The sequence below is a fragment of the Pinus tabuliformis genome, chromosome 5_1 (genome assembly GCF_031772625.1).
Source record: "Pinus tabuliformis cultivar Carrire ecotype Pingquan chromosome 5_1, CPIR1, whole genome shotgun sequence".
Taxonomy (NCBI): domain Eukaryota; kingdom Viridiplantae; phylum Streptophyta; class Pinopsida; order Pinales; family Pinaceae; genus Pinus; species Pinus tabuliformis.
Window position 1 is genome coordinate 515,248,595 of NC_142305.1, and position 22,366 is coordinate 515,270,960.

Here is a 22,366-nt window from a genome sequence, read left to right on the forward strand (position 1 = left end):
CTCAGAATAAAGAAATCGGATAAATGTGCACAACCACCAAAATCGTATAAATGTGTAAAATGACCACTCTGAATTGAACTGTAAAGGTGCATTCAGTTTTCACTGAAATGAACAAACTTATGTCTGGATCACATGATTATCATGGATCGTCTGTAGGCATCTCATATCTGCAGAGTGGACAAAAGTTTCTAACATTAAGCCATCGAGTGATGCATTCTCTATGAAAGAGATGTCCGCATGGTGGTTTTTTTGCTTCCTCACCGACAGGTATCATGTCCTTGCAGATCGAACATAATGCATCTCCACTGACCACTTGTTCATGGCTGATTACTTGTGCACCCAAATTCTCTATCGCTGACACAGATGCAGGAGGAGGGCCGCGATCCTCATGTTCATATTCATCTTCTTCAACCTCTTCATCGCTATCCTCATCACTTTCCCCATAATTAATAACAGTTTTGTAAAAATTCCATCTCAACTCCAATGTGTTCGACTCCACGTCATGAAGAATTTGTTGCCAATCTAGACATTCCCCCACAATATCAAGTACCAGATATTGATATTCAAAAATACTTGTAAGTCTAAGTCGAAGAAGAAGTACAGACCTAGAGTTCAAATTATCTTTATTCTCATGCACTTCCACTGGACATGCACTTCTGCAGTCTTTTTCAATACGGAGGGAAGTATTATTTACTTCTTGCGCTGAATTATCAAAACCAGCTTTATCAATGTTCGGATAACTGACTGAAGCGGTTTTATGTCGTCCTCCATTATCACCTGAATTGGAGCTTTCTCGCACATGACGTTCAGCGGAGTTAGAACTTTCTCCCAGCTGAGCCGGCTCAGAAGAAATAGAGCTTTCCTTGCTTTGAGTTTCCATGAAATCAAAGTATTGCGGAGACAGATGGATATTCACCCCATGTGCATTATAATCAATCGCAGAAATTATTCCGTCTCCTCGAATGGCAATCCAAGCAACCCTTTGAAGTTCGTAATAATCACGATTGTCTGGAGATAGATTGGGCACCCCAATTCGTTTGATATACGTAATAAGCTCAAGAAATTGTGCCCTGTAATAATGCCGCTGACTTTGGTCCAGGTCACTTAGAGCAAACGCTTGGTAGCAATTGCATTCGCCACAATAATCGATCAAATATTTGCATTCTGAGCATCGCAATTCCTGTGCCATTGCAGCTTGCTGTATCTTCTCTTATTCTTTCACTTTCATGTCGAGCTTCTTGTATCTAATTTTTTCAATTTCATGTACAGCTTCTACCATCTCGATGAACGTTTGAAATGTAAACAGCCTGAAAGAACAACGGATTCTTGTTATTATTTATACAATATTCAATGGTAAGTTACAAAGTGTATTTTTTGTTTTTTTATATGTCTCAAAGAATATCTATTTTCATATATATGAAGTATATTGATCCAGTTTACTTCGGTTTTGTCTCTTTGAGTCTTTCCAAGATTGTAAAATGTGATTCCAAGATTCAAAAGCAAGATAAATGGCGTTGCAAATATACGTTGGATTACAATTTCACATGTCTGTGTAATTTTGTGACCTGGTTTTACTTTGAATTTATAAAAATATAAACGTTTAATTTTTTGTTATTCAAAAATATTCAAAATATTAATAACGCAGAATACGATTTCACTCCGTGCTGCTTCGTTGAATTCTTAAATATTAAAATACGTCATATAGTTTCTTCCTGTTGATTAATGCGACACGATTTCAATGGAAAGGTATGATCGCCTCCACGCCTGGATTTTGACTTCGCACTTACAGAACTTACTTTGTAGTAAAAATATGAAATGACATTCAGTTCAAATTAAAAACCCTAATTTTCGCCTAACCTTAATTTAGACATCTCTGTAGACAATGTTAAATATGCAGCAGTTAAAGCCATTCGGGTCTACCAACATTTTCGTTTTTAAATTTTTAAAAGATGTCTTAAGCCAATCGCGTTTCTTATTTTTCTCGTTTACATATGACTATGTAAGAAATAACGTGCATATATATATTTTAAAGATTCAGCTTAAATCACATCTAGACATACATTTGTCGACGCTTCTGAACCAAGTAGTGTGGTTCATCTTCAGGTCAAGTTGAAGAAATAGATCCAGCTTACCATGATAAATAGTAGTGTGGTTCATCTTCAGGTCAAGTTGAAGAAATAGATCCAGCTTACCATGATAAATAGTCTCAGCAGAGTCTCCAACGGCTACCAAGTAGTGCGGTTCATCTTCAGGTCAAGTTGAAGAAATAGATCCAGCTTACCATGATAAATAGTAGTGTGGTTCAGGTCAAGTTGAAGAAATAGATCCAGCTTACCATGATAAATAGTCTCAGCAGAGTCTCCAACGGCTAAATTGACTAACGACTAATTTTGACATACCAACCATCAAATTCTTATTTATTAATTTAATATTATTATTATTATTATTATTATTATTTTTCTTATGGAAATAAGTTAAATTAGGTAAACTGGCTTGTTTTAAAAGGGAGTATATTTATTTATATATGAGGTTATTAAGGTAAAAGTTACGATTAATAATTTCAATGGTTGGTTTGAAACGATAATTTATTTATTTATTCAAATTCTTAAATAATTATTATTGGTATTATACATATATATATTTTAATTAAAATCATAATATTAGGTTGACCAGTATTTTTTATTCAATAATAATTCACTGGTTAGTTTATTTATATGGAAGTTAGTTAAAATATAATTTTAAGGTTAAAGATGTAAATATTTATTTATTTAACGTATTTATTAACAATTTTATATATATATATATATAGATATTCTATAATTAAAGTTCTAATATTAGGGTATTAAGGTAAAAGTTAGGATTAATGGTTAGATTAAAAAGATAATTTAATTTATTTATTTAAATTATTTAATTATTATTATTAAAACTATATATAAATATAAATTAATCATAAAGTAATTAAATAATTTATTATTAATAATCAAATATATATATACATATATAATTTAAAGAAGTAATTTAATAATATATTTATTAATAATAATAATAATAATAATAAATTAATTAATTAATTAATTAAGTTAAAATAAATAATGAAAGGTTAGTTTAAAAAGGTAATTTATTTAATTATTTATTGTTAATATTATATATATTATAATATTAGGATGCTAAAAAAAATTGGAGGGGTAGAAAAAACGACTAAGAAGAGAGTGCTGGAATCCAGCACCTAGTAATTTTCCAACCATCATCTCAATAGCTTCCATCATCTCTATTTCAGCACTCTCTTGTTAGTGGTTTTTCTGCCCCTCCAATTTATTTTTTTTAGCAATAAATAATTAAATAAATTAACTTTTTAAACTAACCTTTCATTATTTATAATTTATTATTATTATTATTATTATTGATTATTAATAAATAAATTAAATAAATAAATTATTTAATTACTTTCTCAACCTATGAAAACCACTTCCTCTTAGATCTCAATTTCACAACCTTTGTTACAATACTGACCTTCCTAGCCTTTTACAATGCCAAAATTATAGTGAACTCGGGAGGCTTCTCTCCAAGCTTTTTGAGCATAGGAATAAAATCTTAAATCAAAATAAATAATTTGTCTTTTTAGGTCCGATAGATCATTATTTGGTCTCAGCGGACGTTAACCATCATCATCATATATATATATATATATATATATATATATATAATAATTATTAAATAATTTAAATAAATAAATAAAATTATCTTTTAATCTAACCATTAATCCTAACTTTTACCTTAATAACCTAATATTAGAACTTTAATTATAGAATATATATATATATATATATATATATATATAATTGTTAGTAAATAAGTTAAATAAATAAATACTTACATCTTTAGCCTTAAAATTATATTTTAACTAACTTCCATATAAATAAACTAACCATTGAATTATTATTGAATAAAAAAATACTGGTCAACCTAATATTATGATTTTAATTAAGATATATATATATATATATATATATAATACCAATAATAATTATTTAATAATTTGAATAAATAAATAAATTATCGTTTCAAAGCAACCATTGAAATTATTAATCCTAACTTTTACCTTAAAATATATATATATATATATATATATATATATATATATATATTAATTTAAATAAATAAATATATTCCCTTTTAAAACGAGCCATTTTACCTAATTTAACTTATTTCCATAAGAAAAATAATAATATTAATAATAATAATATTATTAAATTAATAAATAAGAATTTGACCTGGGTCCTAAGGTCAAAATTAGCCGTTACTCAATTTAGCCGTTGGAGACTCTGTTCAGACTATTTATCATGTGAAGCTGGATCTGTTTCTTCAACTTGTTCTGACAATGAACCACACTAGTTGGTTCGAAACGCGTCGACAAATGTATGTCTATATATGATTTACGCCGAAGTTATTCTTTCAAATATTATGGATCACAGAAGCCTCAATTCAACTATATATATATTCTTTTAAAAAGAAGAGATCAAGTGATATGCTTAAAAAGTTACTTCATGCTATTTTATTTAGGTAAAAAAAATGGTTTCTATTTATTTGTAAGCGGGTTGCTTATCCAGGTTAATTGTATTATCATGAATTTTTTTTTTTAAAGGAGGAATCAAGTGATATGCTTAAAAGTTTGAGTAAGTCTTTCATGTTATTTTATTTAAGTAAAAGAAAATGATTTCTATTTATTTGTAAGTTGGTTGTTTATCCACGGTAATTGTATTATCATGAAAATAAATAATATTTTTTTTTGAAATAGTTTAGTGAATTAATTTAATTAAAAATAATTAAAGAGTTTAAAATGTTTAAGATATGAAATTTTCAATCAGGAAAATAAATTCTAAGTTAGTTGAGATATTTTTATCTACAAATTTTTTATTAGATATCATTTTTGGGATTCAACTGCGTTAAGTAAGTCATTCAAACGTATGACCATTTCCATGAGAGGTAGTCGTAACTGACTAATTTCTCATGATTTTTGAATAGTTCACTTAGCACTCATTGCAATGCTCACATTGAAGAAGTGGGATTGAAACTAGTGAAATTTTTTATTATTAAAATAAAAATTAATTAAAAATTTTAAAGATAAAATATTTTAATAAAAGAGTGAAAATTTTCATAATTATTTATGATACGCAAAATTTTTTAAATAACACAATTTTAAAAGTTTTTCCCAAAATATTTTTTTATGCACAATTCTAAAGTAAAATTCCATATTTGATCTTGGACAAAAATAAGTAATAAAGGGATTAAAACTTTGTATTATATTGAAAATTAAAAACCCAAAAAATATTTTGATCTTGGACAAAAATAAGTAATAAAGGGATTAAAAATTTGTATTATATTGAAAATTAAAAACCCAAAAAATATTATAAGTTCTAGATTATCATTATCAATTTATATGGGTTGTTTGTATTAAGGTAACAAATATTTCTTAGTAGATAGATGAATAGAAAGTGAAAGATTGGTCGTATTATTATCCTAGTGAGAGCTTCATAATTCAAGGTGTACCATGATTTTTTAAGGCATCAATGCTTTTTTGATTTAGGAATTTTATCCAAAATGAACTTACTAAAACTTGATTACACTTTTATTTTATTTTTTTAATTAAGTTTTTGTTTATATATATATATATATATATAACCGTATAGATTATAATATCCATCATTATGTAGTATAAAAACACATGTACAACTCTAAAATATAATGTAGGAGTCCCCTCCCTAATACCCAAATGATATTTAATAATGTCAAAGAGTACCGTCATAGCTCAATAACTTACAACGTCAACTATATGTGCCCAAACATACAACGTACGCCTTTTTGGTCAACTACTAATATAAAACTAAACCCCACACCATCATTTTCAAACCTTAACTCTGAAATTTAGGCTAAACAAAATCCAAATTTGAGTCCTTACTAGACCTCAAATTTTCATCCATGAGTAGAACACCAAAATTTGGCTCTCATAGTGGAGCCTCAAATTTCATCGTAGCAAAAAAGTTTAATCGAGTTGGATCCAAGTGTGTACCAAACCCCTAAACCTAAAAATTTGATTTGTACCTCAAAGCACTCTGCAATCGCGATGGCATGCCACATGGAATGACTCATGAAACACTATCAATGTATTCACCCCATCTAGCAATATAGGACTATAGTCATGCCAATACAGGACTATAGTCATTCCAGCTGCCACCCATCTGACTTTTGATATTCACCCATCTAGAAATACAGGACTATAATCATGCTAGCTGCCACTCAGATCATCTGACTTAAGACCAAGTGCATCTTAGTTCTCTCTCTACACTTTATCTTGAGTCCTACCAAAATAACTTTCCCTCTTTGCTTGCTCGATCATGTAGGCCATCTTCCTATATATACAGTTTGGATGATATCCACCTAACCAACCTATCATTAGTTTTGTGTATATTTTATTCTCTAACTAATGTTTCATTTCTCAAGTTGACACCTCATCAATCCAGTTTTCCAATATCTATCTCTGGTAAGCCGACCTACCCATTGTGTTACACAACAATTCACTTAAATAACTTTGTTTGGGCTCTTTCTGCTCATGCGCCTGTGTGCTCAACTGACTCATCTCAACTCATACCACATGCAAACACACCATGCGCAAACTCTTTGGTTGATTTCCCCAACATGTTCCCTAGCCAAGCATGTGGGAAGTCGAGCTATCCACCTAACTTGCATGTTCCAATCCACTCATGTCATCTTTGTTGCTCCATCATTGTCCCTCATCTCATCTCATCACATAATGGTGGCAACCCTAAATTTGACATTCCACTCTACACCATCTTATTTAAGAAACTAAGCACTCATCTAAGAATGCCTCATTACCAATCTTTTTTTTTTTGTAAGTAAGAAGATTATATTATATAAAAAGTATAATACAAAAAACTGCATAGGCAGTGAGAGCAGGGATGTACAATATTCCTGGCCTAATCGCCTGCTCAGAGGGCATTTTACATGAGCACCATAACGATGTCCACCACGCAGGGTGACAAGAGGCAGAGCAAAATATTACTAAGTCATGGGATCTACCAGGAGGGGAGAGAAGAAGAAAAATCCTAGCCGCAGACCCATACATAAAGCCGAAAGCACATATTAAACAGAAGACCGGGAGACAGGATCGCTGGCCCAAACAGAAGCAAACGAAAAACTTTAGAGGCGGTAGTTACCCGACTGGGCGTTAGTGTCCATTCCTCTGTTCCTTGCATGATTGCCGATCCTTGTTTGCAACTCCTCCAGTGTAGCTGGCTGAACCCCTGCGGAGGTAGAAGGCTGGGTGGCGTAGTTTACGCTGGCGTTTGCTTGCTGCGTCACCGGATCAGTATCTATGGAGTTCTTGAGAAGCTGAATGAGCAGCATTATCAGGCGGTTCTGGGTTTTGATTGATTCATTCATTTCAGTCAATTTGCCATCCAGGGAGCTGTTGAAATCTGTGATCCTGGCCATCTGTTCTGTGGTGAGATTGACCTGAGTGGTAAGATTGACCTCTGTTACTGACTCTAGAGCTTTCGCAATCAAGGTCTTCATGCGCCAGCATTCCGCCTTGGTGCGTACATACTGAGTCGCCCTTTTCGCAGGCGTGCCAGGGTCTGTGACCCAGTCGACTTCAGCAGCAATTTCCTGCTCCGAGCGACCCCCCTCCTCACGCCTCGCCTCAGCTTCCATTTCTGCCATTTTGCGCTTGATGCGGGTTGCAGTTCTGGTTTCGTACCCCCTTCTAGCAGCCTGAAGGTCCTTATTAGCTGCTTCGCAGCGACTGTTCCCCTCTTTCATGGTGAACTTCTCGTGACTTGCCTGAGTTGAAACAGAATTGAAGACTTGCCCCTTCCTCATACAGATGTTGGAAACAATGTGGCGAGCAGGGCCTTTGCCCCTGTTTTTATAGTGAAGGAGGCGACGTTTCCTCATGAGAGGGGAGTAACTGCCTGCAGTGTTGGTAGTACCAAGTTGGAAGGTGACCTGAGACGTCGCACAAGCGGCCTTGTCCCTGGAGGTGTTGAAGCTGATGATGAGATGGTTAGGATGACGAGCCGAGTGCCAAGTGTTTGAAGCTAGCCTGCGCCAAGGGTGGTGGCGCGTGAGGTTGGGAGTGCGCTCTGAGCTCTCATGCCTGAGACTGGTCCATCGAGCGTAGTACCACCGTCTTCCACTTAGAATTACCATTAATGGTTTAGGATTCTTACCATGTGTATCCTCTCCGTGCGTGCCGAAGGGACGGTGTTTTATGAACCGTATCCCGAAACTTAAATTGTGTTGATCTCCAGTCCAGATGGGCTGGTGCCGCCATAAGTATTGCCGGTTCCTGCATCCAATCATCCCGTGATGAGCTTGGGGATGGTATTCCTTCCTTGTCTTCTTATGATGTCGCGGATGTTGCCAGATGCCAACCTGGATTAGGGTTGGGTAGTCTGAGTCAGATCGTTCGCTGCCAGATGAATGCATTCTTCTTTTATGGTTTGGTCATCTAAATCCCGCCAGCACTTGTCAATAGCAAGGTCAGGGTTGTCTGCTCCACAATTTGCTAGATAATCAGCTAGACCATTTGCTTTTCTTCTGGCTGTTTGAAGGATAAGACCCTTCATGCCCACTACTAGATCAGCTATGTTCTCCGTAGCTTTGGCTAGCCTCCAATGCTTGGTCGCTTTGCTTATGGCCGTGCGTGTCTGTAGGCGTTTAGCCGCCGGAATGCCTCATTACCAATCATTCTTTCAATTTATTTTTATTTATAACAATTTTCAATTTATTTTTTTCCTCATTACCAATCATTCTTTCATTCTTCGAAAATGTAATTTAATAATTCTACAATAAACATTCATACCATTAACTATATATACAAAACATGGTTCAAAATTGTACACAGACAAGAAAATATGGAGCTTCTTGTATCTTCTGTTATTGTTTCAGTTTCATGTGGAGCTTCCTGTATCTTCTGTTATTGTTTCAGTTTCATGTGGAGCTTCTTGTATCTAATTATTTTATCCTCATGTAGAGCTGCTACCATCTACATGAACGTTTGAAATGTAAACAGCCTGAAAGAACAACGGATTCTTGTTATTATTTATACAATATTTAATGGTAAGTTACGAAGTGTATTTTGTTTTCTTATATTTTTCAAAGAATATATATTTTCATATATATCGAAGTATATTGATCCAGCTTACTTGGGTATGGTCTCTTTGGGTCCTTCCAAGATGGTAAAAAGTGATTCCAAGATTCAAAAGCAAGATAAATGGCATTGCAAATATACGTTGGATTACAATTTCATTCTTTGGGTGTTCCCTAGATTGTAAAAAGTGATTCCAAGATGTAAAAGCACGTTAAATGGCGTTGCAAATATACGTTGGATTACAATTTGAGCTGTCTGTGTAATTTTGTGACCTGGTTTTACTTTGGAATTTATAAAAATATAAACGTTTAATTTTTTTGTTATTCAATAATATTCAAAATATTCAGAACGCAGAATCCGATTGCACCCCGTGCTGCTTCCTTGAATTGTTAAATCTTAAAATACGTTATATAGTTTCTTCCTGTTGATTAATGCGACACGATTTCAATGAAAAGGTATGATTGCCTCGACGCCTGGATTTTGACTTCGCACTTTCAGAACTTACGCTCTAGTAAAAATTTAAAATCACATTCAGTCCAAATTAAAAACCCTAATTTTGAGATCTCTGTACCTAATGTCGTCTACAAACTTTTTCGTTTTTAAAATTTTAAAAGATGTATTAAGGCATTTGCGTTTCTTATTTTTCTCGTTTTTAAAAAATACATAGTAATGTAGGAAAATTCATATATATATATATTCTTTGAATCCAGTGATACTGCCGTTTAGGTAAGAAGTCTTCAGCTTATTTTATTTAAATGAAAGAAAATGGTTTCAATTTATTTGTAAGTTTGTTGTGTATTTAGGTTAATTCTATTATCACGATTTTTTTTTAATAATTTAATGAATTAATTTGATTAAATATAATTGATGAGCTTGAAATGTTTATGATATGAAGTTTTCGATATGAAAATTCTAAGTTAATTGAGACATTTTCATGCAAGTAAATGATCATTTTATAGATAAAATTAGCACACACTCAATGATATGTTCTATTATATTAAATGAGGAAATTACACATATATTTATACAATTAATAGTCTCAAGATAGGAAAGCTATCTTGGACGTACAGTAGTGTGGTTGAGAGATTCTCTCAACCACACACTAAACTAGAAGAAACTAAATCCCTATAATGTAGGAACAAACTCCTCAAATGGAGAATTACAACCATAGACAAGTAGGAATTAATTATTTCCAACTCCCCCCCTTAATGACTACTTGTCATAATAGTGAAATCCACCACCATCAGGCGAATTGCATGTACAGAACCTCCAAAAACACAATCTGCTGCCCTCGGACAGATCCACAACTTCTCTGATCCCGCGGATCTACTTGAAGGTGAATTGGCGCGATCTTGAACGTAAAATCCGCACCCATTGACGCGATTAATGGCCTAACAGTTGCGCCAGTTGGCCTTCCTGGCGCTGCTGTCAGCGCCAAAAGCGCCAATCCCCTTCTACTCAGAAAAAATCAGTCCACCTGCTCCTACGAGCACAAAGCTCCTGTGTACACACAGCCACAAATGCAATCTGCCACCACCGGGAAAATCCGCCAACTTCAATATGCCACCACTGGGCAAAACACTGATCTGCTTCCACCGAGCAGATCTCAGAGCTCTGATTCGCCACCACCGGGCAGGTCCAATCACGGAACCTCACTTCGCCACCACCGGGCAGATCCGATCTGCTTCCTCCGAGCTGATCAAGGATCCTCTATTCGCCACCAATGGGCAAATCAAATCTGCTACCACCGAGCATCTCTACGTGCCACCACCGGGCAGCTCCTGTAGCCACTAAGGCTCTATAGATGGTTTCTGGCTCACCACCAACCATCACATTACAGTGACAAAGGATGGTTTCAGGCTGACCACAAACCATTACAAAGTGGTTTTAAGATCACCACGAACTTTCAAATACCTTTAAAAGGCTTACATTTCATTCAACATTTTGGAGTTTCTGGGTACATATAATGATTATTACAACATGCTAGGAAGTCTATTCCACAAGCCACACTAACTCAAAAAAAAAAAATCTATTTTGTTGTCCACCATAAACATTGCCGCTGCTCCTTTACCTCATCTATGAGGGGTCCACTTATAAAGAAATCGGAACATAGGCACTCACAACCACACAAAGAGAACACAATTTTCCCTTCAAGAACAGTAATCCAGGACTCCACGGTCCAATACTCTTGGCATTGCAACATAATGCCACTTCTTCCACAGTATCAAGGCTAGCCACTATTTTCAAGCATACTGCCTCATGCTTGCTAACAATCTGCAACACGATCTCGATCATCCTCCAATCTCTGATGTAGCTCCAATTGATGTCGTTTTCATTGTCATGTGTTCACCATTCCTTGCAAATTTGCTTAGTGTTGGAATGACCAGTTCCAACACACTCAGCATTGTGACAATAGTTGGTCATACTACTATCACTTAAATTACAACTAGTTTCATTGTCATGACAGTTAATCAATACATCATCATAGAATTAAAAAAAACATTTCGACAATAGCATAAATTTCTTTATATATCTAGTAGCTCCAACATGGCCGCTCACCTCCTTCCAGCATACAAATTTTGACACCGTCCAGCTCTCAATTACCAGATCTTTGATGTTCGACCTGGAGCGCCATCGCAATTTTCGACCCACCATTACCAGGACTGCTGAGTGTTCGGCATCACTGTCGGCTCCCAACCACAACAGATCACTGTTTGGAAACTGAACCATCAACCGGATCTTTGTATTCAAATTCATCGGCATCCACGACACCAGAAACATCTGGCCTCACTTCCTTAATTAATTTGTTAACTTCAGGGAGAGAAGATTGCAGCTTAATTAAATGTGACATGAGCTCCTTGGCAGCACCTGCATCAACATTTTCATAGTCATAACGTGTATAATAGTGGCGACCATAAGAAGCCCAATGGTTATGGACTATGTCCTCTACAGTGACAAGCTTCCCGCCATCAAGGTTATCCTTATTTTTGTAAGCTAGAATTGAAAGACATGCTAAAACTGCCCAGACTCCATCCTTCTCTTGGATATGGTCAGAACCAGTGCCGAAACTCTCTTCACCACAAACAGAACACATTCCAGCATCCATTAAATTTCAAAAACCTTCCAGCCAGTGGGCACCTCCAAAAAAACCTAAGATTAAGACTTTTTGCAACTACATCAAGTGCAGCTGATGTCGGCATGCTTCTTGCAACACCTTTCAATCTAGAGCTGAAATATGGAATGGCTTCAACTACATTTGCTGCAATGATGGCAACAGAATCTGATGGAGTCACAAAAAACCTCTTGCCAAGAACCATATTACAATCTGCATTTGGAGTGCAATTTATTAATGAGCTCTCACTAGCAGACAGCTCCTCCGTGAAGGCACGACCGACAGCCACAAGATCTCGGCCTCAAACAAATACAGGCAGCCGCATAAAGTGGATCCAATTACCAATCGTCGGGGCGTCGTAGCCGCAGAGCTGATCTCCTACCGAACGGTGTAGGGCAGCGAACCCATCGAAATCCAGTCTGTCGGCGCCAAAGGGGAATGTTGCACAGCTCAACACATATGGAAGCGGTGTCTTCCACAGTGAGGATGTGGTCACAACATAAGGGGTTGTAATATTTCTCATACCGATTGTGCCCTTCACAACCTGGTTACTAATTCAATTTGCTTTTTACAGAAATCCATTGAGATCTATATAACTGACTTATCTTGAATTCCAAAAGCAAATCTCTAAATTAAAACGTAAAGGGTTTCACTATTCCCACACAATACTCCGAAAGACAAATTCGCCACCGCCATATTTGTGAACTGCAAATATTTTCCACGCAGTATATTGTTGGGATCTGCAAAAGTGATACCAACCCATCGATTCGGTTGAGTGTGGATGCATTGAAAAACTCCTCCAAAACCATTATAACCATAAATAGATCTCTGCGTCCTACGAGGATCCCATCCATGAGTAAACATTACTGGATTACAGCCACAAATAAATGGATGGACCCTCCGAGGGTGCTCAACACACTCACGGAAACTATTCAAGGCACCACTTCTCTGGAGAATTGACACGACAAGGCGCCTTCGAAGCCACTTCTTCGGGTAAAAAAAATGCTGGAAACTCTTCACAATTATATGCTGCAACAGTCACCCCTTGTGTCTCCAGGTATTCAAGAGTTCTTGGAATGTCCAAGATTGACTTGACACCAGCACAGACAATAGCCACTGGAGTCCTTCCAAGCTCAGTCAAATCAGAGGAAATATCCATTGAAATCTCTCCATGTCGATGAACTCCTCCAATACCTCCAGTAACAAAGACAGGAATTCCAACCTTGGCAGCAAAAAACATGGTTGCAGAAACTGTGGTAGCACCATTTCCTCCTATCGCAACAACATATGCTATGTCTCTTCGTGAGGTTTTCAAAGCTTTATGACCCAATTTAGCAAGCTCCTCTAATTCCGCCGTGGTCAAACCTATATGAGGAATTCCATTCAATATCGCTATTGTTGCAGGAACAGCTCCATTCTCCTGCGTTACAAACTCCTCATGAGAAACGGATCCAAACTTCATGAGCAGATCCCTAATCTCCGCAACATAATATCCTCACGGCCTAGCAGGTCCATACGACCCTCAGCGACTCTCGGTTAATTGCCACGATCTGCTCCACGCTTTGCTCCACAGATCCACTTCTTTTGATCTGATCTTGCCTCCTTCACGGCTAGGTCGAAGGCAACTCCCCACCGCCGATGCAAAAGATGCCAAACAGATTATTTAAATCTCTACGCAGATAAACCGCGATCCACTACGAGCACGCGGTTGATTCGCTGCAGCCTCAGATTCGCTGCAGCCTCACGGTCTCCACCTCCACTGCAGTCCCACGGTCTCCACCTCCACATAGATCGATGAAGAAAACAGATTCACCACACTGCCACTGTGCTTTCCAGGGAGCTGGTTGCCAATGCAACATCCATGCTGTATAATCGATGGTGGACAAACTCAAAAACTAAAAACAAATATTTCTCAATTATCTCCCTCAGCCCAGGAAGGGCCAAGCCCAGGAGGGGCCAGGCCCTCACAGGCTCTGATACCAAGATAAAATTAGCACACACTCAATGATATGTTCTATTATATTAAATGAGGAAATTACACATATATTTATACAATTAATAGTCTCAAGATAGGAAAGCTATCTTGGACGTACAGTAGTGTGGTTGAGAGATTCTCTCAACCACACACTAAACTAGAAGAAACTAAATCCCTATAATGTAGGAACAAACTCCTCAAATGGAGAATTACAACCATAGACAAGTAGGAATTAATTATTTCCAACTTTTATTAATAAATAAAAAAATAATTAAATTTTTTATAGATAAAATATATTAATAAAAGAGTGGAAAATTTGATAATGGTTCATTATATTGAAATTTTGTCTTTTGGCTTTAAACTCTTATTCACTCACTTATAAGCAACAGATCACATAAGCATAGTTATCTATATATTGTGAATCATAAGTAACATATTAAAACTAAACATCAACCGTAAAAGTATGAATATGCACAAAAAATAATAACAACATAAACAAATAACATGCATATATAGAGACACTGTGATTTATGATGAAAACTCTTTCTGGGTCAAAAACCACCCTTGTTGTTGTTGTTGCTGCTGCTCTATTCAAAATTCATTAATCAAAAAATTGGATTCCGTCAATGTAATTGGATAGAACAAGCAAAAAATTATGTACTCCTACTACTTTATGGACAGACATCAGCTCAAATCCACCATGACCAACGTGGCTCACTGCGATATCACTAAACTATATAACACCCATTGAATCGAGTTGCCACTTCCAATATGTATATTTTTCAACACCCATCGGTAAGGAGAACCTACCCCTTCATTCACCAAGCTACCATGTCTCTTGATCCTTTCAGGTGGCATTTCATAAATTTCAAATTGGCATAATCTATGCATCTCAATTTCAATCAATACATCAACATCAACTCAAAAAACAGACTCTCAAGCAACAACTTCAACAAACAAACCTCAACATAACAATCACATATCATCTATTAACAACTCAGTTCTTCACAACAACTAACAACAACACCTCTATTTATCAAACGTATATTAATTCAACACATTGAAACCATAAACACAGACTCAAATCCCTGCAACAAATCTTTTCAACACATTGAAATCATATACACAGACTCAAATCCCTGCAACAAATTTTGAAACCCTCTCCAATAGAGGCTACAACAACCTTGGGTTAATCTCTTGGGTTTATAATTCATTCGATTTTTAGTATTAATCACTTGGGTTAATATTTTTCCCTTGGTTTTATAATGCCTTGGGGTTTTAGTATTAAACCCAAGAAATTGATATTATAAAGCCAAGGGAATTAATCCCAAGGGATTAATAGTAAAAACATAAGGGATTATAAACCTCATGGTTTTTAGTATTTGTTAGACACCTAATCCAAAATGGGTTAGTGTGGAAGCCGAATAGACCAAAGCAGTCCAAGAGACCTTGGGATCTGAAACCCAAGAGTCACGTATTGTACTATAAATGTATATCTCATGTTAATAAAAAAATGTATTGCATGTTTTATCTTTCATATCTCTCTTGCCATCCATGTGTGTTTAACATGGTATCAGAGCAAGTGATTGCTGGTCATTCTCCAATTTGAGCCACTTGTTTTGTGGTCTCTATATATATGTCAGTTGTGCCCATTACCTGAAACGCTCCATTAATTCATTGTCTGCCAGAAATCTGCTGCCTCTTCTACTAGTTCATTGTCTGCCAGAAATCTGCATCCTCTTCTACCTGACCTCTGGCACTGTATACGATGCACCTGACTCTGGCTATTTTAAGACTCTCTTCTACGTTACCTGATTTTTGTCTGCCATTACCTGCGCTCTCTGTCCATAAATGCTCCATTGAAAAGCGTTGCTCCGTACAATACACTGCCATTACCTGCCTATCAGTTGTCTGACCTTTTCTGTCAAGCTTGATATCCTCTGCTCCGTTAAACGCTGGAGGAAAGAACACTTTCACATTGAAGAACGTTGCTCCGGTGGAAAACAACACTACTCTATTGAAGTTTGTCCGCATGGCTATCTGATTCATCTCATTCACGCGATCTGGAAATTTGTAGATTCATATTCGAACAGTAGCAGCCTTAAGATTTCTCCGTTGTGAAGCCACAAGATTTTGTTCAGTAGCAGCCTTAAGATTTCTCCGTTGTGAAGCCACAAGATTTTGTTTCGTTCTCCGGCGTCCGACAGTGCTTGCGAGCGGCAGTAGATTTTTCCGGAATCTCACATGCGTAATGCTTTGTCTAAGAAAGGAATTTGGCCGAGGTAATCATTTGTGTGGACGCTGCCTGTTCAATGGACACGTAAGCATATCTTTCTAGTCCCCCTCCGCCTATTGAAGTGGGTGTGGATGATCACCGGGAGCTCCATTGACTAAGTCGGGTGCTGTTGCGCAGGACTCTTGGAGGTTGAAGTTACATCGAGGTTGACGATAGCTGTATCTGAATCCATAGCCGGATTCCTTGCAACCGTCACATTGGCAACGAGATTGATATGTTGGAGGTCCCTCAAATCACTAAAGGATCTAGTATCCTCTCTAAATTATGACAGCCCCGCATAATGATGTGTTGGAGGTGGTCTAAATGACCAACAGAATCTGGTATCCTTGCCAAATCGTGGCAATCTGATAGATTGATGTGTTGGAGTTGCGATAAGAATATGAAAGAACTCGGCAGTGTTTTCATTAGAGATAGGTGTAGTATTGAGATGCTGGTTTATAATTTAAGCCAATTTACATCAACCCTGTGTTGTTAACCAACAAGTTGGAAGCTGAAAGATCCATAATATGTTCTTGTTCTTCATGGCGATTGGTGGAGAATTTGAATGAAATCTTTAATGAGGAATGACTATGGAGAGGCACTTGAATTTGATATCTTTGTGTTTGATTATATGTTGGTTCGTGTTGGTTATGAACTCTCATACAGTCAGACTATTCCATCCCATTGCTCTGCTTGAAGATACAATATGAAAATGTATGGTACTTTAACTTATCCGAAGAGGAAAATGTCACTAGCGGTGACAATGATGGTAGTTGTTTGAACCTGTACTCTAAAAGACGTTGGTCATTGCATTTCTGACTTAGTTGGTAATGCAAATAACATGTTTCCTCCTCCAGCTTTGTAATGGTAATTTCCATCAGGCCATTCCTCTGAATTCGATACAGCTTAACACAGAAGAGCCAGTGATTTGGCGGCCCTCAGATTAAGAGAGATTGGAGCCTCCACGCAGGATCGTCGAGAGCTTGAATTTGCGAGTTGGAATTTTTGATGGGCATCCTCGCGGAGAGTTTAATTCTGTACTGTCATTAATTCTGCAGGCTGCTGAAGCAACTCAGAGTCAAAATCATCTGACGGTGTTACTAAGGACGAAAGGAATACAACTTTTGGTTGGGTCAATTTGTTACTGTGCTTCAAGAGATGCACTCATCGAAAATTCTTTGACAGATAATATTTCCTCACTTTTTGAACATGTATCAATCAGAGTTTAATTTTCTGGGATGTATTTAGGTATTCCTTGCTATCAGCAGAGTTAGCTGCTCGCTCATCAAAGTTGGATGCAATTGCAAGAAGCTGATGTGTTAAGGAAGGCCACAAACTTGGCAATTGTAAGGTATTATTATTCGAAACATTATTGATATTCATTGCAACAGCAGGTATGAATATTGAATAATATAATGAAAATCTGAGTATTAATAGTTGAATAGACCATTGTGAGTGAGCGATAGTGGCAACAAGAATATTTTTACCTCTTAGTTTGAATAGTGCTGGAGGCTAGAAATCCTTCCAGCTCGAGGACCAGTGAATTAGGGAGCGAGGTGTTGAAAGGATCAGTGAGCTTAGTGAAAGGACATTGGGTAGAAAAGGAGCGAAATTTTTTTATGGTGTATGGTTGATAAAATATAGAAGCTAATCTCATTTCTGTTGGGGTCTTGTCATTGCTGGAAAAGAAGAGCTTGTGGGCTGCAAACCTGTCAAGCTGAAAATTATGTTAAGGCAGCAATATTGGACTTGCTGTGTAGAAATTGAGGCATAAGAAATTGTGAAGTGACAACATGAGCAGACATAGTGCAAATTAATTCTTGTTGAGAAGTTGGCAAATTAATTTCCTAAAACCATTATTGTTTCTACAAGTACATTTTTGGTCATTTATTGATTTGATTGTTTGAATAATGGAGAAAAATCATGAATTATTAGAGTTATTAAGCACTCTAATCTTATCTACTGATGGAAGTACAGTTGAAGTCAACAAAAACACTCTCAAGGATATTCAAACATCTTTACAACTTGCACAAGAAACCATTGAATTTTTGCAGCTTGAATCTCAGCTACAGCAAGAAGAATTAAAACAGAGGAGTCATCACTCTGAACCTGTTTCTGTTCAAAATAATGAAACAGACTCCCATAAACAACAAGACAATATTGTTAAAGTTCATTCAGATCCAGTGCCTAATAAAGTAAGAATTGTACATGCAAATGAAGAAACTCAGTCTGCACTTCCCAAGCCCATCATCAGACCTTGGGAACAACTTGTCCACAACAAGCACAGAACTGGTCTTGGATATGACAAGGACTTGTCCTTTCATATTCCAGACTATGCCAAGCCCATTCAGTTTCAAAGTGCTAGATTTATTCATGACAGTTCACCTGCTCCTCATGAAAGTTCACCTCCAGCTATTCCAGATTCTGCCCCTCTTCCACAGCAACAACAACAAAAACAGATCATAAAATGCCAACACTGTGACCGAGTTGGCCATCTGAAAGATCACTGTTTTGATCTTCATCCATGTAAGCATTGTCTTAAAACTAGCCATTCTTCACACAGATGCTTCAGAAACAAACGTCCTGCAAGAACAAAGATTCATCTTGGATGGATCGCTTCTTGGCAATGGGCATCAACAACCAAGAAGATATTCCAAACACATGTCAGAACTTGTTCTAGAATATTGAACAGTCTTGCAGTTGAGTTTTCTCCATCTTCTCACCTTGTATCTGACAGGGGGGGAAATGATGGTCATCTACAAGCTTCAAAGTCACATCAAGAGAGCCTGAGCCACAACCTGCCACACAGTTTCAGAGTTGTAGCCAGAGACAAAGATGCCCCTGAACATGCCTTCAGTTGGTAATCTGGGACACTTCCTCTAGCAGAAGACTTCATCTTCTTGCCAGTTTCGGAAGCATTCCAGGAACACAATTGAGAACACTTCCTCTAGCAGAAGACTCCAGCTTCTTGTCAGTTTTGGAAGAGTTCCAGGAATTGCATTAAGCATTCGAGAGTTGTTGGTCATCCTTAAGCCATCACAGATTGAGACTTCCCCTTTCAGGTTGAAGTTTTACCTTTTATGCGGGGTGAGACCTCCCTTTTATGGTTGAAGGTTTCCCTATTTAAAACAATAGGATCACTTCCTCTAGCAGAAAACTTCAGTTTCTTGCCAGTTTTGGAAGAGTTCCGGGAACTGCACTAAGCATTCCAGTGTTGGTGGTCATCCTTAAACCACCGCCCTTTATAACAACATTTCATAGAGCACATTCAGCCTAGTGCTGCCATGCATTTTTCACACATTTTGTATTACAACTCTCTTCTTGGACTCATACATAACCCTTCGGAATAAGGGGGGAATGTTGGACACCTAATCCAAAATGGGTTAGTGTGGAAGCCGAATAGGCCAAAGCAGTCCAAGAGACCTTGGGATCTGAAACCCAAGAGTCACGTATTGTACTATAAATGTATATCTCATGTTAATAAAAAAAATGTATTGCATGTTTTATCTTTCATATCTCTCTTGCTGTCCATGTGTGTTTAACAGTATTAACCCCTTGTATCAATATTGATCCTTTGGGTTAATGTTATTACATTTGGTTTATAATTCCTTGTGGTTTTAGTATTAAACCCAAGGGATTGATATCATAAACCCAACGGATTAATAATAAAAACCCAAAGAATTATAAACCCCACGGTTTTTGGTATTAATCCCTTGTTATTTCTATTGTTATAAATTTATCAACCACATTAACCATTGTAAAGTGGTTTTGCTAGTGTATTAATGTATGTTAATACACATTACTATACATCAATGTACTTTAGTTAATATACATTAGTGTGCATAATAGTAATGTACATACACTAAATTACATTAATGCACAGTAATGTACATTTAAATACATTAATATAATAATATGAACAATAATGTATATTTGATATATATAAATAGATAATATTATATATGGAAGTTCACATAAATATATATAAATATTAATGTGTATTGATGTGTATTTATAAATGTGGTTGATATATACTTATCCACATTTCTCAACCACATTTATTAATATAATTATGTTATTACTATTAAAATTAAAGTCACACAATCAAAAGTTTTCTTTGCATATTGCATTGCACAGGAATTATTAAAAAAAAAAAAAATTGCAACTATGCCAGGAAAATATAAATCATAATAATGTGTAAAATGAAGACTGTGAACTAAACTGTAAAGCTGCATTCAGTTTATGACAGGGAGAGAGCATTTAATTAATTGTGTCCAATGAAACTGACAAATTAGAATGAAATTGTGCCAAAAAATGAGGCAGGTGAAACTTCCTCGCTAAACTTTTACTGTTCATGGGCTGAATGATTTGAGTACCGTGGATCGTCTATTCGTATCCTGTATCTCCTGAGCGAAAAATCTTTGTAATATTACGGAGTGAAAAAACTTTGTTATATTAGACTAACAATTCAAGAATCTGAAGGTTTACTAAAATCTACCGATTTTGATGTAACCATAAAATGTAAGATATTGTTTGAATTGCCTTTTGTAATTGTCACATTGACTGAGATATGATTAACAGCCAATTAAAAGTAATTATAAGGGTTTGGAAGTTTGAAGACTCAGAACTTTGGATGTAACAAAAAAACAAGACAGTACTTATAATTCAATTGTAAGAATCCTGTTAATTATTCCGCTATCTTGAAACCGCATTCGATAAATCCGTATGGAGTTGGCGATGATAGTGATTGTTAGGAGATAGATTGTGAACCCTAATTCGTACGATATACCTAATAATGTAGAGAAACCCTGTCCTGTAATTTTCGCTCTGCGTCTGGTCGAGGTCAGTTAGAACAAACACTTGGTAGCAATTGCAATCACCACAAATACCGATCAGATTGCCACACCAAATGATTCTCTGTTTATCTCAACAACTTGATAAACGATTTTCGGAGCTTTTCTTGACTAGGTTTAAAAAAAAAGAATGATGAATATTGACAATTCTTTATTGGGTTTTCTTGGCCATTCCTAGAAACGAAGAATTATTTGGGGTTCTTTGAAGGCTAGAAATGCAAGGCTACATGATACATTTTCAATTTATTTTTGTCCTCATTACCTATCATTCTAAAAATGCAATTTAATAATTCTACAATAAACATTCATACCATTAACTATATATACAAAACATGGTTCAAAATTGTACACAGACAAGAAAATATTGAAAAGGTACTATTAACATGTCTCAAAAATTGGATATGGCTGTTTTCCTTTCCAGATCACATTGCAGAGAAATTGTAACAATCAAACGATCGGATTACAGCTATGCTCAGAATAAAGAAATCGGATAAATGTGCACAACCACCAAAATCGTATAAATGTGTAAAATGACCACTCTGAATCGAACTGTAAAGGTGCATTCAGTTTTCACTGAAATGAACAAACTTATGTCTGGATCACATGATTATCATGGATCGTCTGTGGGCATCTCATATCTGCAGAGTGGACAAAAGTTTCTAACATTAAGCCATCGAGTGATGCATTCTCTATGAAAGAGATGTCCGCATGGTGGTTTTTTTGCTTCCTCACCGACAGGTATCATGTCCTTGCAGATCGAACATAATGCATCTCCACTGACCACTTGTTCATGGCTGATTACTTGTGTACCCAAATTCTCTATCGCTGACACGGATGCAGGAGGAGGGCCGCGATCCTCATGTTCATATTCATCTTCGTCAACCTCTTCATCGCTATCCTCATCACTTTCCCCATAATTAATAACAGTTTTGTAAAAATTCCATCTCAACTCCAATGTGTTGGACTCCACGTCATGAAGAAT

At 36.3% G+C, this 22,366-nt stretch overlaps 1 pseudogene; it reads right to left on the bottom strand.

Moving 5' to 3' along the window:
• Positions 1 to 13,209: 13,209 nt before the first annotated feature.
• LOC149165775 (pseudouridine-5'-phosphate glycosidase pseudogene) lies at positions 13,210 to 13,743 on the bottom strand (annotated as a pseudogene).
• Between the last annotated feature and the right edge of the window lie 8,623 nt (positions 13,744 to 22,366).